The following is an 18,726-nucleotide window of genomic DNA, read 5'->3' as shown; positions in this document are numbered from 1 at the left end:
ATTCATATACCATAATTTATTCAGCCATTCCCCATGAGCAACTAATGTTTTTCCACTTACTTAAATCTGACTTTATTTGTGCAAAAAGTGTCTTGTAATTGTGTTCATATAATCCCTGGGTTTGTTTTGGCAGGTAGACTCCTAAGTATTTTATACTGTCTACCCTAGCTTTAAATGGGATTTCTCTTTCTATCTCTTGCTGTTGGACTTTGCTGCTAATATATAGGAATGCAGAAGATTTGTGTGGGTTTATTTTGTAACCTGCAACTTTGCCAAAGTTGTTTATTGTTTCAAGTAATTTTTTTGCTTGAATCTCTGGGATTCTCTAAGTAAATCATCATATCATCTGCAGAGTGATAACTTAGATTCTTCTTTGGCTATTCTTATTCCTTCGATATCTTTATCTTCTCTAATTGCTACAGCTAACATTTCTAGTACCAAATTGAATAATAGTGGTGATAATCGACATCCTTGATCTTACTGGGAATGCATCTAGCTTATCGCCATTGCATATAATGCTTGCTGAAGGTTTTAGATAGATACTGCTTATTATTTTATGGAAAGTTCCCTTTATTCCTACATTCTCCAATGTTTTTAGTAGGAATGGATGTTGTATTTTGTCAAAAGCTTTTTCTGCATCTATTGAGATAATCATGTGGTTTTTGTTAGCTTTGTTGTTGATGTGATCGATAATGCTAATAGTTTTCCTAATATTGAACCAGCCCTGTAGTCCTGGTATGAATCCTACCTGATCATAATGTATTAATCTCGTGATAAGATGCTGTATTCGTTTTGCTAGAATCTTATTTAAAATTTTTGCATCTATATTCATTAGGGAAATTGGTCTATAATTTTCTTTCTCTGTTTTGTCTCTTCCTGGTTTGGGTATCAAAACCATATTTGTATCATAGAAAGAATTTGGGAGGACTCCTTCTTCCCCAATTTTCAAAAATAGTGTATGTAGTATTGGAATTAACTGTTCTTTAAATGTTTGATAGAATTCACTTGTGAATCCATCTGGCCCTGGAGATTTTTTCCTAGGGAGTTCATTGATGGCTTGTTCAATTTCTGTTTTTTGAGATGGGGTTGTATAAGTATTCAACTTCCTCTTCTGTTAATCTGGGCAATTTGTATTTTTTATAATATTCATCCATCTCATTTAGATTATCGAATTTGGGGGCATGAAGTTGGGCAAAGTAGTTTCTAATTATTGCTTTAATTTCCTCCTCATTGGAGGTGAATTCACCCCTTTCATTTTTAATATTAGTAATTTCATTTTCTTCTTTCTTTTTTTTAATCAGATTGACCAAAGGTTTATCAATTTTATTAGTTTTTTCATAAAACCAACTATTGGTTTTATTTATTAACTCAATAGTTTTCTTAATTTCAATTTTATTAATCTCTCCTTTGGTTTTGAGTATTTCTAATTTGGTATTTACTTGGGGATTTTCAATTTGTTCTTTTTCTATCTTTTTCAACTGCAAGCCCAAGTCATTGATCTCCTCTTTCTCTATTTTATTTATGTAAGCATTCAAAGATATAAAACTTCCCCTAATAACTGCTTTTGCAGTATCCCATAAGATTTGATATGTTGTCTTACTATTGTCATTCTCTTGAATGAAATTGTTGATTGTTTCTATGATTTCTTTTTTAACCCAACCCTTCTTTAGGATTAGATTATTTAGTTTCCAATTGATTTTTGGTTTATCTTTCCATGGCCTTTTATTACATTTAATTTTTAATGCATTATGATCTGAGAAGGATGCATTGATTATCTCTACCTTTCTGCACTGGATTGTGAGATTTTTATGTCCTAGTACATGGTCAGTTTTTGTAAATGTTCCATGTACTGCTGAGAAAAAAGGTATATTCCTTTCTATTCCCATTTAATTTTCTCCAAAGATCTATCATATCTACCTTATCCAGAGTTTTATTTACCTCCTTAACCTCTTTCTTGTTTATTCTGAGGTTAGATTTATCGAGTTCAGAGAGGGGGAGGTTGAGGTCCCCCACTAGTATAGTTTTGCTGTCAATTTCTTCCTTCAGCTCCCCCAACCTCTCCTCTAAGAATCTGGATGCTATACCACTTGGAGCATATGTGTTTAGTGATGATATTGCTTCACTGTCTATGGTGCCTTTTAGCAGGATATAGTTCCCAACCTAATCCCTTTTGATTAAATCTATTTCTGCTTTTGCTTTGTCTGAGATTAGGATTGCTAGACTTGCCTTTCTTACATGAGCTGAAGCACAATATATTCTGCTCCATCCTTTGACCTTTATCCTATGTGTATCCCCCCGTTTCAAATGTGTTTCTTGAAAGCAACATATTGTTGGATTATGGCTTTTAATCCATTCTGCTATCCGTCTCCGTTTTATGGGAGAGTTCATTCCATTCACATTCACAGTTATGATTACAATCTGTGTATTTCCCTGCATCCTCTTTCCCATCATTTGTGCTTTTAGCTCTCCCATCTCCCTTCTCCTCCTCAATAGTATTCACTTTTCACCCCCTCCTCCTGCAGCCTTCCCCTCCTTCTTTTAGCCCCCCTCCCTTTTAGTCCCCTTTACTCTTATTGCTTCTTTCCTCCCTTTTAGCCACCCTTCCCTTTCTTCCCCCTTCCCCTCCTACTACCTATAGAGCTATTTAGGATTATCTACTTAAGATTATTGTTCCCTCCTTTAAACAAATCAGATGAGAGTACCTCTCAAACAATGCTCATCTCCCTCCCCTCCTTCCCTCTACTATAGTTTTGTACTTCTTCCTGTGATGTAATTTGCCATTTTCTGCTTCCTTCTTTTCACACCTCCTGTTACAATCCCTTCTCATACTTAAATCATATTTTTGACATGACATCATTTATTTTGTTCCCGTTCCCTCTATGTATATCCCTTTTATCATAATAGCTGCACAGTTCTCAAGATTAACAAGTATCATCATCCCTTATGGGGAGGTAAACAGTTTGCCGTAATTGAGTAACAAGTTTTTGTTTTTGTTTTTTCCCCCCTGTTCACCTTTTTATGGCTCTCTTGAGACCTGTATTTGAAGATCATATTGTCTATTGAGTTCTGGAGTTTTGGTCAGGAAGCTCTGGAAATCTCTTATTTCGTTGAATGACTTTCTCCTTGCCTGAAATGTTATGCTGAACTTTGCTGGGTAGTTGATCCTTGGTTGAAGACCCAACTCCTTTGCCTTACGGAATATTGGGTTCCAATTCTTTCGATCTTTTAATGTAGAAGCTGCAAGGTCCTATGTGATCCTGACTGTATGTCCTTAATACTTGAATTGTTTCTTTCTGGCTGCTTGTAGTATTTTCTCCTTCACTTGATAGCTCTGGAATTTGGCAACTATATTTCTTGGGGTTTTGAGTTTGGGATCCCTTTCGGGAGGGGAACAGTGGATTCTTTCAATGACTATTTTGCCCTCTGAGTCTAGTACTTCTGGGCAGTTTTCCTTGATGATTTCCTGGAAGATATTGTCCAGGCTTTTTTCTTCATCATGGGTTTCTGGCAGGCCAATAATTCTTAGATTTTCTCTCCTGGATCTATTTTCCAGGTCAGTTGTTTTTCCAATTAAATATTTTACATTTTCTTCTATCTTTTCATTCTTTAGATTTTGTTTGACTGATTCTTGCTGCCTCATTGAGTCATTAGTTTCTACTTGCCCAATTCTAATCTTCATAGTATTGTTTTCTTCAGTTAACTTTTGCATCTCCTTTTCCATCTGACCAATTTTTCCCTTTAAGGAGCTATTTTTTCCATTTAATTTTTGTACTTCCTTTTTCCATTTGACCAATTTTCCCAGTTAGGTTCTGTGTTTCCTTTTCCATTTGATCAATTTTCCCAATTAGGTTTTGTGTTTCCTTTTCCATTTGATCAATTTTCCCAATTAGGTTTTCGGTTTCCTTTTCCGTTTGATTAACTCTTCCTTTTAGGGAATTATTTTCTCCAGTCAATTTTTGAACTTCCTTTTCCATTTGTTCAATTTTCCTTTTCAAAGTGATGTTCTCATCAGTGAATTCTTTTTTCATAAATTTAAAATCATTGTCCGGTTTTTCTTCTATTTTCTTCTTCAGCTGTTTCAGGAAAGCTAGTTATGCTTGTGAGAGGTTCATAGTCCCTTCTGAAGTTTCAGATGGAAGTACAGTCTCAACTCTGACCTCTTTGGTGTTTGTGTTTTGGTCCTTATCCCCATAGAAAGATTCTATGGTTTTTTCACTTTTCGTCTGCTTTTTCCTATTCATGATGTTGGCTGAGTGTTGTAGCTTCTGGTTCTTTCAGTCAGAAGGTACAGAACTTTGTGTTGAGCTGATGTGTGGAAAAGCTAACGGCACGTTTTTGTTTTTTGTTTCCCAGATCAACCCTGGGGTTAGCTTGTTAAGTGTGTGGGAGGAGTGGTCTGGTCACAGGAGATCTCCTCAGCTGAACTGAGGCAAAGGCAAGCTCAGGGGATGGTGATCCCAGCTTCCCTATTGTCTTCCCTTTTCCCCTGGAGGGCTGAGGCACGCCTAGATGCTAATGCATGTTCCCACCCCTCCTGGGGCTCCTCTCCTGGCACTGAGGCTTGCCTGGGTCTCAGTGCAAATTTTCTCTGCCCTGGGTCCTCTGTCCTTCCGGATCACCTCCGCCACAGTAGGAAGAATCCCCCTTTGTTATTTTCCTAGCCTCTGGTGTTATGAGACTATTTGGCCCCTTCTGCTGTTCCTGCTGATCCAGGATTTTTCTGGGGAAATATTTTATGGTTCTTTCATGGTCATCAGCGGGGAGGAGAGAGCATTTACTGATCACTCCGCCATCCTGGCTCCTGGAAGTTCAAGTAGGTGACTTACCGAAGTTTAGTCTTCAGGCTGAAGGTTTCAAGGGCTGCTGCGCTGATATCTGGCTCTCAGTTGCTCTCACTGGCTCTGTTTGGCTTGTCTCCTGCTCTGCTGGTTCCGCCCGCCACTCTAAGGCTTCTCAGGTCCCTTCTGCCCTGCTGCGCTGACCGTGCTGTGCTGTGCGGTGCGCTGGGGGCTCACCCCCGTGGAACAGATCCTTCCTGTGAACCTTCCAGTCTAACCTGGGCTCCGAATCTGTCAAAGTCTGTCACCCACTGGATTCCGAACCTCTAAAGTTCGGTCAGATTTTCCTTTCAGAGGTATCCAGAGGAGTTTGTCCAGGAGCTTAGGTGAGTCGTTGCTTTCACTCCGCCATCTTGGCTCCGCCCCCCCTTCTGCTTTTTAAGTCATTCTTCTCCTTTTTGGACCTCTTTTGCCATTTGGGTTAGTCTTATTTTAAAGGCATTAATTTCTTCAGGATTTTTTGGGTCTCTGTTAGCAAACTGTTGACTTATTTTTCATGATTTTCTTGCATCATTCTCCTTTGTCTTCCCAATTTTTGTTCTACTTCTCTTGAATTTCAAAATACTTTTTGATCCTTTTGATGGCTTGAAACCAATTCTTATTTTTCTTGAAAGCTTTGGATGCAGGAACTTTGGCTTTATTATATTTTTCTGGTTGTATATTTTGATCTTCCTTGTCACAAATGGTATAAGAAAGTACCTTTTCTGAGACTCTGCCAAGCAGAGCAGAGCAGGAACTGCCAAGGTGTACTGAAGCAGAAGCAGCAGTGCAGATCTTCAAACATACCAGCCCATTATGGGAGTCCAGAAGACCTGAGTGAGAGAGAAGTGCAGGACTTTGGGTGACAGTAGCAGCCCCTCCTGAGACTCAGTCTACAGATTAAATGTTTGAAAGTCACCTACTTGAATTTCAGGGAGCCAAGATGGAGGAGTAAACTGTAAGAATCAGTCTAATAAAATGTAAAAATGGAAAAAAAAATAGAAGAAAATGTAGAATATCTCATTGGAAAAACAACTGACCTGGAAAATAGATCCAGGAGAGAAAATATAAGAATTATTGGTCAACCAAAAAAGCCATGACAAAAATAAGACCCTGGACAATATCTTCCAAGAAATTCTCAAGAAAAACTGCCCTAAGGGCCTAGATCTGGAGGGCAAAATAGCCATCAAAAGAGTCTACCAAACAGCTCCTGAAAGAGATCCCAAATTGAAAACTTCAAGGAATATTCTTGTCAAATTCCAGAACTATCAAGTTAAAGAGAAAATACTGCAAGCAGCAAGAAAGGAACAATTCAAATATGAAGAAACTCTAGTCAGGATCACACAGAACCTTCCTACTTCTACATTAAAAGATCAAATTAATTCGAATATTATATTCTGTAAGGCAGAAACTTGGACTACAACCAAGAATCAATTACCCATCAAAATTAAACTAATATTTCAAGCAAGGAGATGGACATTAAATGAACTAAGGGATTTCCAGCCTTCCTCATGAAAAAGCCACAGGTCAATAGAAAATTTGATCTTCAAATGCAAGACTCAAGAGAGGCATAAAAATGTAAACAGAGGAATAAAAACATTGTTACTCAATATGGGCAAACTGTTTACATTCTTATATAGGAGGATGATATTTATTAATCTTGAGAAGTCTACATTTATCATGACATTTAAAAGGGATACATACATACATACATACATACATACATACATACATACATATATATATATATATATATATATATATACAGAGGGGATGGGTATAAATTGACTGATGGGATGATTAAAAAAACATAATTAAAGAGTGTAAAGGGATTGCAATGTGAGAAGAGAAAAGGAGGAGGCAGAAAGGTACATTACATCACAGCAACAGGCACAAAAACATATTATAGTAGAGGGAAAGAGGGGAGGTAGATGTATATTTCTTGACCTTTATTCTTATCTGATTTGGTTTAAGGAGGGAACAATATACTCAGTTAAGTATAGAAATCTAGCCTGCCCTAATGGCAGTAGGAAGAGAAAGGGGAAAGAAAGGGGAAGGGGTAAAAAGGGAAGGAAGAAGGAAACAAAAGGAAGAGTGGCTGAAAGAAAGGAGGGAAGACTGAGAGAGGTGGGGGGGTCAAAAGAAATTACCTTTTCATTGAGAAAGTAAAAATCTGTGGTCTGTTTTACTTTCCCTCTGTTTGCTCATACTCCCAGCCAATCACTTAACCCTTGAGCTCCTTGTCAAACTCCAGAAGCAGCCACCACTTCAGCACTGGCTGCAGTCACTCTGGGCTGAGGCTGGCTGGGGCAGGGCCAGGACTGGACCTGGGACTGAACCAAGCTCCCCTCTCAGCCAGAGAGACCCTTCCCACACACCTACAAAGCTATCTTTGGCATTTATGGGTTGAAAAGTATGGAAAACAGAGCAGTCAGCAGAGATTCAGTCCCATAATGCCTGCTCCAGCTCTGTCTGCACTGGCATGGCCTGCACTGAATTGTGCTCTGCTCTTAATCCTGTGCAGTAGACCCTTCCTATTGATCTTCAAGATCGTCTTGAGCTGGGAATATGCTTCAGTCTGTCATTTTGTGACTTTTGCTGCTCTAGAATTTGTTTAGAGTCATTTTTACAGGTTTTTTTAAAGGTTTGGGGAGAAAGCTCAAACAGGTCCCTTCTACTCTGCCATCTTGGCTCTACCCTCCAAAAGAGAATCTTCTTAAACAGAAAAGAAAAAAAGAATTTCATCCTAACATTGAAACAAACGTTTAAGCCATGTATCCAGAGAAAGAACTGATAAATTGAAGTGTGAATAGAATAATTTTACATATTTATTTTTAATGATAGCCATCTCTAGAGTGAGGAGGAATGAGAAGGGGAGGAAGAAATTTACATGATAAATTGATATTGCATTATATATTTAAAATGAATGATAAATTGCATATAATAGATTTGCAGTTTCATGGGCAATCATACTTTTTATTATATTACTTTATAAAAATACTTGCTTTATTGTATACATTAATTTTTTTAAAGGACACATTTTAAGTATGAAAATCTTGTGATATGGAAACACATAACTAAGGGAGATTATGGTATTCTCTTCCAAGATTTTAAGGAAAGGAAAGCATAAAAGAACTATAAATAAATATATTTCTACCTATCTGTACATACATATATATGTATGTATGTGTGTGTACCTATATATACATATATATGCACATATATAAATATATATACATACACATGTATAGATAAATGATAGATAGATATAAAAAGCTAAATCTATATCTATATCTACCATCTATTTACATCTATCTGTCTATCTATCTATCTATCTATCTATCTATCTATCTAGCTAGCTAGCTAGCTAGCTAGCTAGCTAGCTAGCTATGTCTGTCTATGTACAGTGACATTTCAAGTTCAATTTCCCTTCCTGCCCAAAATGTATATGTTTAGAGATGATGCAACTCCTTGCCTTTCAAGACTTTAGAGCAGCATAGGAGCTCACATATTTTTTAAAGCAGTATCTCTCACTATCCTTTTAAGCAAAATAAACCTAAGGAATCTTATTAATTATATTTAACCTACTATGCTTGAATACTGATGAATGAAGAAACTAATAGCAGGATATCATTATTCTCAGTTTGGGTTCTAGATAAAACCTGCCTTTCATCTCGGCCCTCAATGAATTGTCCTTACTTTAAGAACTTCACGTAGACTATAGTTTGAAGTATTCTTTTTTTTGTACATGCATAGAACATAATTTGGCTTTGAAGTATATTCATAAAAGATGTCATATCAACAATTCTTAGACTCAAAGCAAACTTTAAAAAGTAAATGGTTTTCTTTAGATCAGAGTTAGGTTAGATGTCATATAATTAATGAACATTTTTCATGTGTCTTGTAGGAATGGCAGTAATGTAGTCATTTCATCCTCCATGAGAGAGTAGCCCCTATTCAGAAGTGAATAGCCAATTGCATTAGAGTCCTGGTGAGCATTGTGTGATTCCACTGAAACAGATACAAGTGTTGCCATGGAATATTCTCATTAGTGCTTTTATTCTTTATCATGGATGAAAACAGGTCTTCAGTACATTTGATATTTCTAAATGAGAGCTTATGATGAAAGCTTACACTGGTATTCCAAAGTGTACAGACTATTCTTCTCCTGATGCATTAAAGAACTTTTTTCCTAGTAGAGTGAAAAAGGTATAGAAATTGCAAATTAGAAAAAAATATATAAATAAGTATAATAACATTAATGAGAGATAATGTGGCCACTGTATCACCATTTGAAAATGTGTATTTTCAAATCATGATGACAATATCTCTCTCTCCTTGGTCCGTATTTTCCATTGTAAATCTACCTTCATGTCCTTCCTCCCTTTCTTAGAATATGAGCTCCTTCAGTGCTGATATATATTTCCGTTTTTGTTTGTGTAACGATAGGACTTTGCTCTGAGTTTAGCACATCTTACATGGCTAATAAAGGTCATTTCATTTATTTGATCATTCATTTATTTATTCATAGTGGAGACAAAATTGTCTTCAGAAATAGGAGACCTGGCTTCAATTCTTGCCTCTGACGCATTGAGGAGTCAATTCTGCTTTTTAAGGCAGTGAGATGGCACATTGGATAGAGATCCTGGCCTGGAGTCAGGAAGACAGGAGTTCACATTTGGCCTCATAGGTTGATAAATTGCATGACCCCAGGCAAATTACTTAATCTCTTTTTGCCTCAGTTTTCCAATCTGTAATCTGGAAACAATAACATTAGTCTCCCAGAGTTGTTGTGAGGACAAAATAAAATAATATTTGTAAAACACGTTGCCCAGTGCCTGACATACAGTAAACACCATTTAAATGTTAGAGATGATGATGATGCAGAATGGATATGTGGCCTTTGACTAGTCACTGTATCTGTTTATTCTCTAAGTCACTTATATTAATATTAGTTTAAGATTCATTCTCCTCTCTCTCCTAGTCTGGTAGTACATGAACCATTTATGATCCAGATCCTAATATAGATTAGCAGAGAAATGTCCTGTTTCATTTATCTGATCTCAGACAGTTCACCCCTGCTCAGGCAGCCTGGTGACTATCCAGTCCTAGGAGTTCAGCCTGTTGGTGCCAGACTGGATACCAAATTGGTTGAAGCCATATTGCAGCTTAGACCTGTTGAACTCAAGATATCTACCAGGCTCAGCCTCTGTTTTAATGGGGATATAGGCATCATCCACAGCAAATGACTCTAGGTTACTTTTTAAGAGTATAAATTTCAAAGAGACACAGACTTGAAATAATAGTCAGAGTTTCCTCAAGCAGAAATTCCCCATAAAAAGTGAATCCCAGGTCAAGTTCCTATCTCTCTGCACAGTAGATATCATTCTATTATCACCATGCTATAACCACAATCCTCAGACTGCTTTATAAAACTTGAATTAAATATAATATATTTATAAACATATAATTAAAATATGATATAAATATATGTTGTATATTAAGTATATCAAATAAAATACAAATGTAAATAACATAATTATAATATATAATAAAGTATTAACTTTGATAATGATACTTTGATAATGACTTGATAATGAAACATACCTTTCCTTTATCAGAAGAATGGTAGATGAGAGATATGGAAACATCTGCTATCATAGTCAACTTGTCAGTAATTTTTCTTAATTATATTCCTTTGTCCAAAACTAAATTCATTATTTTTCCTTCTAAACGTTTTTTTCCTCCACAGTTCTCTATTAGCATTGTCGACAAGTCATCCTTCCAGTCCTTCAGACTGGCAAACCAGGGGACATCCTTAATGCCTCATTATTTCTTACCTCCTATCCTAATCTACTGCCAAGGACTGTTGACTTTACATTCACAATATCTTGCAAATATGACCCCATCTCTCCTCGGATTACTGCAACCATCCTGGAACAGACCTTCATCATCTGAAACTTGGATTACTGCAAATAAAGTATTGGTGAGTCTGCCTGCTTGAAATCTCCCCCCACTTGAATTCAACCTCTATTCAGTCACCAAAGTGATTTTCTGAAAATTTAGGTCCAATCATTTCACTACTCTACTGAATATATTTCAGTACCTTGCCATCACCTTTTGGATCAAATACAAAAATCTTCTGTTAGTCAAAGACCTTCATAATCGAGGGGCCCCCTCCTACCTTTCTAGGTTTCTTATGCCTGATTTCTCAATACATAGTCTTTGATTAAGTCATACTTGTCTCTTTGATTTTCAATGAACAAGACACTTAATCTATTGACTCTGGGTATTGTTTTTAGCTGTCCCTCATGCCTGAAATACTGTCACTCTCCCTTTCCTGAAATAGTCTGCTTCCTGTGTTTTTTGAAGTCTCAGAACTCCATATTATTCTAGTGGCTTCCCTCTCTTAATTAGTTTCTATTTATACTGTATATAGCTTGTTTTTAATACTTGTTTGCTTATGGTTTCCCTCATTAGATTGTAAGCTCCTTGAGAGGAAGGAGTTTTTATTACCACTTTTGTATCCTCAGTGCTTAGCATAATGTCTACCATACCATCATTATCAACATTCTCTTCCTTCTTCTCCTCCTTATCATCAACACCATCATCATCATTATCCTTAATAGTTATGAATTGACTGATGAGAGAAGGTTCTATTGCAAATAAGTGGAAAATGATTGTAATGTAAAATAAGCCTCAATATCATATTTTTAAATACAACTAATGTAATAGAATAATACATTTTGTCCAAGAGAGAAAACTTTCAATTTGATTGAATTAGGAAAATGGTGGATTTCTTTCCACTATTTTGCTGTTATACTTAATCACAGATATTTCTAAAACAATTACCATTGCAAACATGTAAACATATGGATTTGATAAAGAAGCTAGAAGTTTTGTGATGCATGAACAAATAAAGTATTCTTGGATCCAGCTTAATCTACATTTGAAGTAACAATTTCATTTTCCTTTAGTAGTTCAATATCCAGGTCCAGATGAACAAATTAAAATAGCAAATGTCTTCAAAAGAAAAATTAGAATGATACAAAAACAAAATAAGCTCCCCCCGTATGTAGCATTTATTTGCTTTTTTGTCTTAATACTAAGTCATAAAATATAGATAATAAAGTTCAATTGAAATTTTCAATTTGTGCTCAAAAATGCCTATCAATTAACTTGGTGGCATAGTATTAATCATTTTGAAAATTCCAATGTATGGTATACACTGTTTGAAAGAGACGCAAACAAGGCAATGCAAACAGTGATCCATTCTATCTTATATTTGAGAAATTATAAAGAAGAGGAAAGGTATTAGAAAGGAGAACACTCTAACTATATGAACTGGAGGGGAATTAAAATGGTGAATATCTTTCTCTCCATAACATAGAAGGATCATTTGAAGTAACCATTAATATTAAACAAGGGTAATCTTGTGAGGAAAGTGACTACCTTTAAAGATTTGAAGGAATATTATGTGAAGGAGGAAATAATTTTATTTTGTTTGACTGCAAAGAATATAACTAGGAATACGGATTAGAGACTGTAAAAAGGCAAATTTTGGCAAGGTGTCAGGAAAATCTTGTAACACTTAGAGCTCTCCTAAAGTAGAAAACCTTGAGAAGTGGTGGATCCTGTCTTCATGGAGGTATTTAAATGGAGGGCTAGATGCAAACTACTGGAATATTGAGAATTTATCTTGGGTAAGATGATGGGTTAGATGAAGAGGTTCCTTCCTACAGTCTAATTCTGGGATTGTACAATTTAAAGGTGACTGATATTCCAAATTTCTAAATGGAAACTGTAGGTCCTATACACTCAATATCTTCATGTTGAGCCATAGAGAAAATGTTAGGATAGATTTTTAAGGAGGTAGTTTATATGTACTGAAATATCTAGGGAGGCAATACAAATGTAGAAAACTTCTAAGAAATGCAAATCCACTGAGTGAAACAGAAATCCTGAATCATTTAGAAATAAACTTACCTACAAATACATAAGACCTTACAATAACAATAATAATGTCACAAAGACTGATATATAAAAGAAGGAAATAAATGGAATAATCACTATATATAAATTGATTAGATTACTTTATTAAAAATGAAATAATATTATTCAAATTAACCTTCATGTTTAATACCAATAAATATACCAAGGGGTTTCTTCATAGAATTGGATAAAATTAAAATTAATTATATGTCAAAAAAATAGGCAAGAATACCAAGAAGACTCCTATCATTGATGGCCTTGCAATTATTCATAAAAGACCCTACCATCCATTATACATACCCACATATGTAGTTACATGATATCTAAATAAATGTTTTTGATTTTGGCTTGTTTTGTAGTTGTGTGGGGTTGCATCTTCTCTGTCTGTCCCCTACACCTAGAATTTTCTCCCTCCTTACCTTTGCCTCTTGGCTTCCATGGCTTCTTTCAGTTTTCACCAAAAATCACATCTTCTGCAAGCAGCCATAATTGGATCCTTATTTTTAGTTTCTTTCTTCTGATACTATCTTTAATGTATACTATATGTATACATACATGTGACATGTGTATGAATGCATGTAAGTGGATATATATGTACATATGAATACATGTACACATATATACTGTGTTGATCATATATGTACATACACATATACATGTATGCATATGTACATAGTCATTTCTCTGTTGACTCCTGTATATCCCATATTAGGTTGTGAAAATTGTGAGGGATTTTTCCTTTCTTTGTGTCTTCAATGCTAAGCACTGGAGGAAGAGAGAGACAGAGACAAAGACAAAGGGAGAGAGATAGAGACAGAGAGAGAGACAGGTATTCTTGTACTCCTATGCTTTAAAATATGCATCAGAAATATCTGATATTTTGGAAAACCTGATGGAAAATGAATTTATATCTGCATCTCAATTAAATATTTAAAAATAATTCAAAATACAGAAATACTTAGTTGGAAAGAGGAAATAAGTGACTTTTATGACTTTTTAAAAAAAATTTCAGCAGATAAGAATAGATATCAGATGTAATTCATTTTATCATTTTATCAAAATCAAATTCACACACATCTAAAACATATAAGTTACAATTGAGCCAAAAATAAAAGTTTACCAAATGGAATCAAACAATCTCCCTGAGTAGGATAAAGGTTAAGACAATTTAATGTATTAAAATAATACAATAAAATTTATTTGATTGTAGTACAATTGAGAGTATAAATATGCATATTTTGTAGAAATCTGAAAAGTTAAGAAATAATTAAAATAAAAAAACAACTGTAGGAATAGAAAACATTCAAATGGGTATAGAAATAAATAAAGAAAATGAAGTGAAAATTAATACTGCAAAGGATTTACATGAATGATTGAAAACTATTTCGCTATTTTGTGGATTAAAATTAATTTGGTTGTACATAGTTACAAATATAAGGAAATTAGTTATATCCACATTAATATTATATATATACATGTATGTGTTATGTGTGTTTAAAGTAAAATATCATATTTGTAAATTACTCAGCACAATGACTGCCATATTATCTACTATATAAATAGTAGCTATTATTACATTATAATTACAATAACTTTTTAAAAAGATGAATTGTTAAATAAATGATCTAGAGAAAATTGTATATTACTGCATTTTAGCATTTCTATATCTTTTTTTGCACGTCATCTCCATCATTAAATTGCAAGCTTTTTGAGGATTTTGCCTTTTTTTGGTCCTCAGCACTTAGCACAATGCCTATCTAAAATATGGAAGGCACTTAATAAATGCTTGATAAATAAGTTGATTTGTCAGAACATAAACTAAGTAATTTTGATTACATGTAAATGAAAAACTTTTGCATAAACAAAATTAATGCATCTAGGATAAATGAAACATTTAGGAAGGAATTTTTTTTTTTTAATTGAAATATCGCTAAGGGAAGACATATAGAACTTACAGAAATATTTAACACCAACTGCCATTTTCCAATAGATTATAACTTAACAGACATAAACAAATAGTTCTAAATTATAGAATTGTAAACAACAATCATTAACAGCCATTTTTTAAAAAAAAAAAGTCTTTATACCATTAATACTGAGAAACCAAATTCAACAAGCAAGAGATTTCACCTGTTATCCAACACACTGGTAAAAATGACAAAAGAAGGGAATAGAAAACATTGCATGGTAATTGAAATACTATGGCACAAGTATATTAATGGTGATCACGTAAATTATCGAAATCACTTAAGAAAACATGGAATTTTTCAAATAATTATATTATATTTTGTTCCTCTCATTCTCCTACAACTCTGCACAGGTTGTCTTACTCTTTTGGAGGTACTACACCCTCCTCCAACACACACATTGCAGTTATAAGCCCTAAGAATATTCTACCTAGAGAGTCTACCATTAGAAAAATGATAACATTCCTGAATTTATTCCTCAATGATTAACAAACTCTTTATATCCCAATGATTCTGAAACTCCAGTTGTCATTATCCAAATCACCTTTACTATCCTCCAATGACTACTACTTTATTTCAAACCATCCAAGCAACCATCTGTCTCTTACAAATTCTCACTTTAACAATACCCACTCCTTCCATTATTCTCTGGGATGTCTGCACCATAATTAATAAACTTTCCTTTATCTTCAATCTTGTTCCTTTCCAATTCTTCCCTTCTAACCACCCCTTTATATAATTGAATGACCATTTATTCCATTGAAGTATTATACTCAGTTTTGCTGGGTAGGTGATTCTTGGTTTTAATCCCAGTTCCTTTGACTTCTGGAATATCCTATTCCAAGCCCTTTGATTCCTTAATGTTGAAGCTGCCAGATCCTGTGTTATTCTGGTTGTATTTCCACAATACTCAAATTATTTCTTTCTAGCTGCTTGCAGTATTTTCTCCTTGACCTAGGAACTCTGAAATTTGGCCACAATATTCCTAGGAGTTTCTCTTTTCAGATCTCTTTCAGGAGGTGATCAGTGGATTCTTTCAATATTTATTTTGCCCTCTGGTTCTAGAATATCAGGGCAGTTTTCCTTGATAATTTCATGGAAGATAATATCTACATTCTTTTTTTGATCATGGCTTTCAGGTAGTCCCATAATTTTTAAATTGTCTCTCCTTGATCTCTTTTCTAGGTCAGTTGCTTTTCCAATGAGATGTTTCACATTATCTTCTATTTTTTCAAACTTTTAGTTTTGTTTTCTAACTGCTAGATTTATCTCACAGTCATTCATTCCCCTGAACTCAGTTCTCTCTTTCAGAGAATTATTTTGTTCAGTGAGCTTTTGAACCTTCTCCTCTATTTGACTAATTCTGTTTTTTTAATGCTTCCTTCTCCTCTTTGGCTTTTTGGACCTCTTTTTCCAATTGAGTTAGCCTCTTTGTAAAGGTGTTATTTTCCTCAGCATTTTTTTATTTCTCCTTTAGCAATCTGCTAACTTGCTTTTCAAGCTCTTCTATTGCCTGGGCTCAATTTAAGTTCACTTTGGACACCCTGGAGGCAGGGGTCTTAATTTCTTGTGACAGTAAGCCTTGTTCTTCCTCATCAGAAAGAATGGGAGGAGACACCTGTTCACCAAGAAAGTAACCTTCTATGGTCTAACTTTTTCCCCTTTTTTGGGCATTTCCCCAGCCAGTTACTTGACTTCTGAGTCCTTTGTCAAGAGATTCAACTCAACTGTTGGGTTCCCCTGGGCTTTGGGTAGGGGCGGGGCCACCACTCAGGGCTGGGGCTTAGATCAGGTGCTCCTTATCAACAGAGGCTTTAAGCTGAGGTGCCAGAACAATGGATCCAGGTTGTTTGCTGTCCTGCCTACAGTCTGCTGCTATGACCTCTGCTGCCACCTGGGGCTTTAGCTGAATAAATCCCTATAGCCTCTAGCCTAGCTGCAAAAGTCCTCTCCTACTGACCTTTGAAGCTTTCTTTGTGGGTTGAGGTATCTGGGACTTTTTCTGCTAGGAAATGTGCCCCAAGGTCTGTTCAGGTTCTGTTTCTCCCAGTGCCACATGGCCAGGGCTGTGCTCCACTCATCTCAGTGTCCCATGAAATAGACTTTTCCTGTCAGTCTTCTGGGTTACCTTTGGCTAGAAACCTTTTTTGTTGCTGTTCTGTGGCTTCTGCTGCTCTAGACTTTGTTGAGGGTCACTTTTACAGGTATTTTGTGGGCTGTGGGGGAAGTGCTGGAGTATATGCATCATTCTACTCTGCCATCTTGGTTCTGTCTCGACATGTGTTTCTTTCAAGCAACATTTTGTAGGATTATGGTTTTTAATCCATTCGGCAATCCACTTCCATTTTTGGAAGAGTTCATCCCATTCACATTCACAGTTATGATTACTGTCTTTTTCTTTCTCTCGAGCTTATTTCTCCCCCAGTTTATGCATTTATTTCTCCCTTCTTCCTTCCCCTCCTCAAAAGTTTTTTCTTTTGACCATCACCTCCCTGAATCTTCCTTCTCTTCTCTCATCCCCTCTTTTTTTGTTCCCTTTCCCTTATTACTTTTTTTCCTCCCTTCTAACTACCCCTCCCTTTTTTACTCCTTTCCCCTTCTGCTGCCTGTAGGGCAAGTTAGATTTCTATCCTTAACTGGGTATGTCATTCCCTCCCTGAAGTAAAGCTCAAACAGTGCCCATCTCTGTCCCTTCTTTGCCTCTACTAAAAAAAATAATTTATAAAAATATTTATTTGTATTGGTTTTACTGAGATTTTTGCTCTGTTATTACTGCTCATGATTTTTTAAAATTAGTTTTGTTTTTCACAAACATTTCCAGAAATTACCATGTTCAGTTGTGCTGGGGGATTATTTTTTAAAATTTTATTTTATGATTTTTTTCTAATTTTCTGCAATTTTGAACTTTTTTGTGAGTAGCTCTCAATGTCTATTTTTTTCTTATTCTCACTCAAATCACATTTGGTATGTTAAATATTGCAGGTACACAAAAAAAATCTACTATTTTCCAATTACAGTAAACAACACAATGGGGACTTTAGCTTAATGATATTATGCCAGCAATCTTCATCTCTTTCTTTTGTGTTCTAAATAGGAAAGTGATTGTATATGTCTTCAGAGACCTCTACTCTTCTCTGTGTTCATACCCTGTTGATTAATGTAGCTTTCAAAATGTGTATAACAAAATGTAAATTAAATAATGTGTAACCAATTAACCAAAGGAAATAGATTTTTTCTTAAAAACCATCAACTATGAGGGCATCCACTGATTTTCTACAAATATGTACAATATATCATGTTGATTCTCTGTGATTTTAACAAACTCAAGTTTGTTAAACTCAAGTCCTCTGCTTCTCAGACCATTACAAGTTTCCCTCTTAAAAAGCTAAAAATTCCTTTTATCAAGTTGTCTTAAATGAAGAAATTATTTGTAAGAATTATGTTGATTAAAAATAATTGAAAGGTTTAAGTAGTATAAGTAATTCAACAAATTAGTAACACAAAAAGGTCATTTTAACAATTAAATCCTCTTTTAAGGATAAAAATTAAACAGATAGTGATTGAGCAAAGGCCATTTGCTAAGCATTATATTAATCATCTAGTCAAGCTAGGTGGTGCATTGGACAGAGCTTGGAATAAGGAAAACTCATATTCATGAGTTATTATTTATTCTCTGACAAAGAGTAGTTATTTTCCCCTGGACAAGTCCCTTAACCCCATTTACCTCAGTTCCTCATCTGTTAAATGAGTTGGAGAAGGAAATGGCAAAGTACTCCAATATCTTTGCCAAGAAAACCCCATGTATGGTCATGAAGAGTCAGGCACTACTGAAAAGGAACTGAACAATGATAATATTAATTATAAAATAGGATAGAATACCATAGGATACTATAATTGACATTAGACAGTTTAGAATCTAGTAAAAAAAAATGTAAAGAACTAGAAATTAC

Source organism: Notamacropus eugenii, chromosome 2 (genome assembly GCF_028372415.1).
Source record: "Notamacropus eugenii isolate mMacEug1 chromosome 2, mMacEug1.pri_v2, whole genome shotgun sequence".
NCBI lineage: Eukaryota > Metazoa > Chordata > Mammalia > Diprotodontia > Macropodidae > Notamacropus > Notamacropus eugenii.
This window is presented reverse-complemented; position numbering follows the sequence as displayed.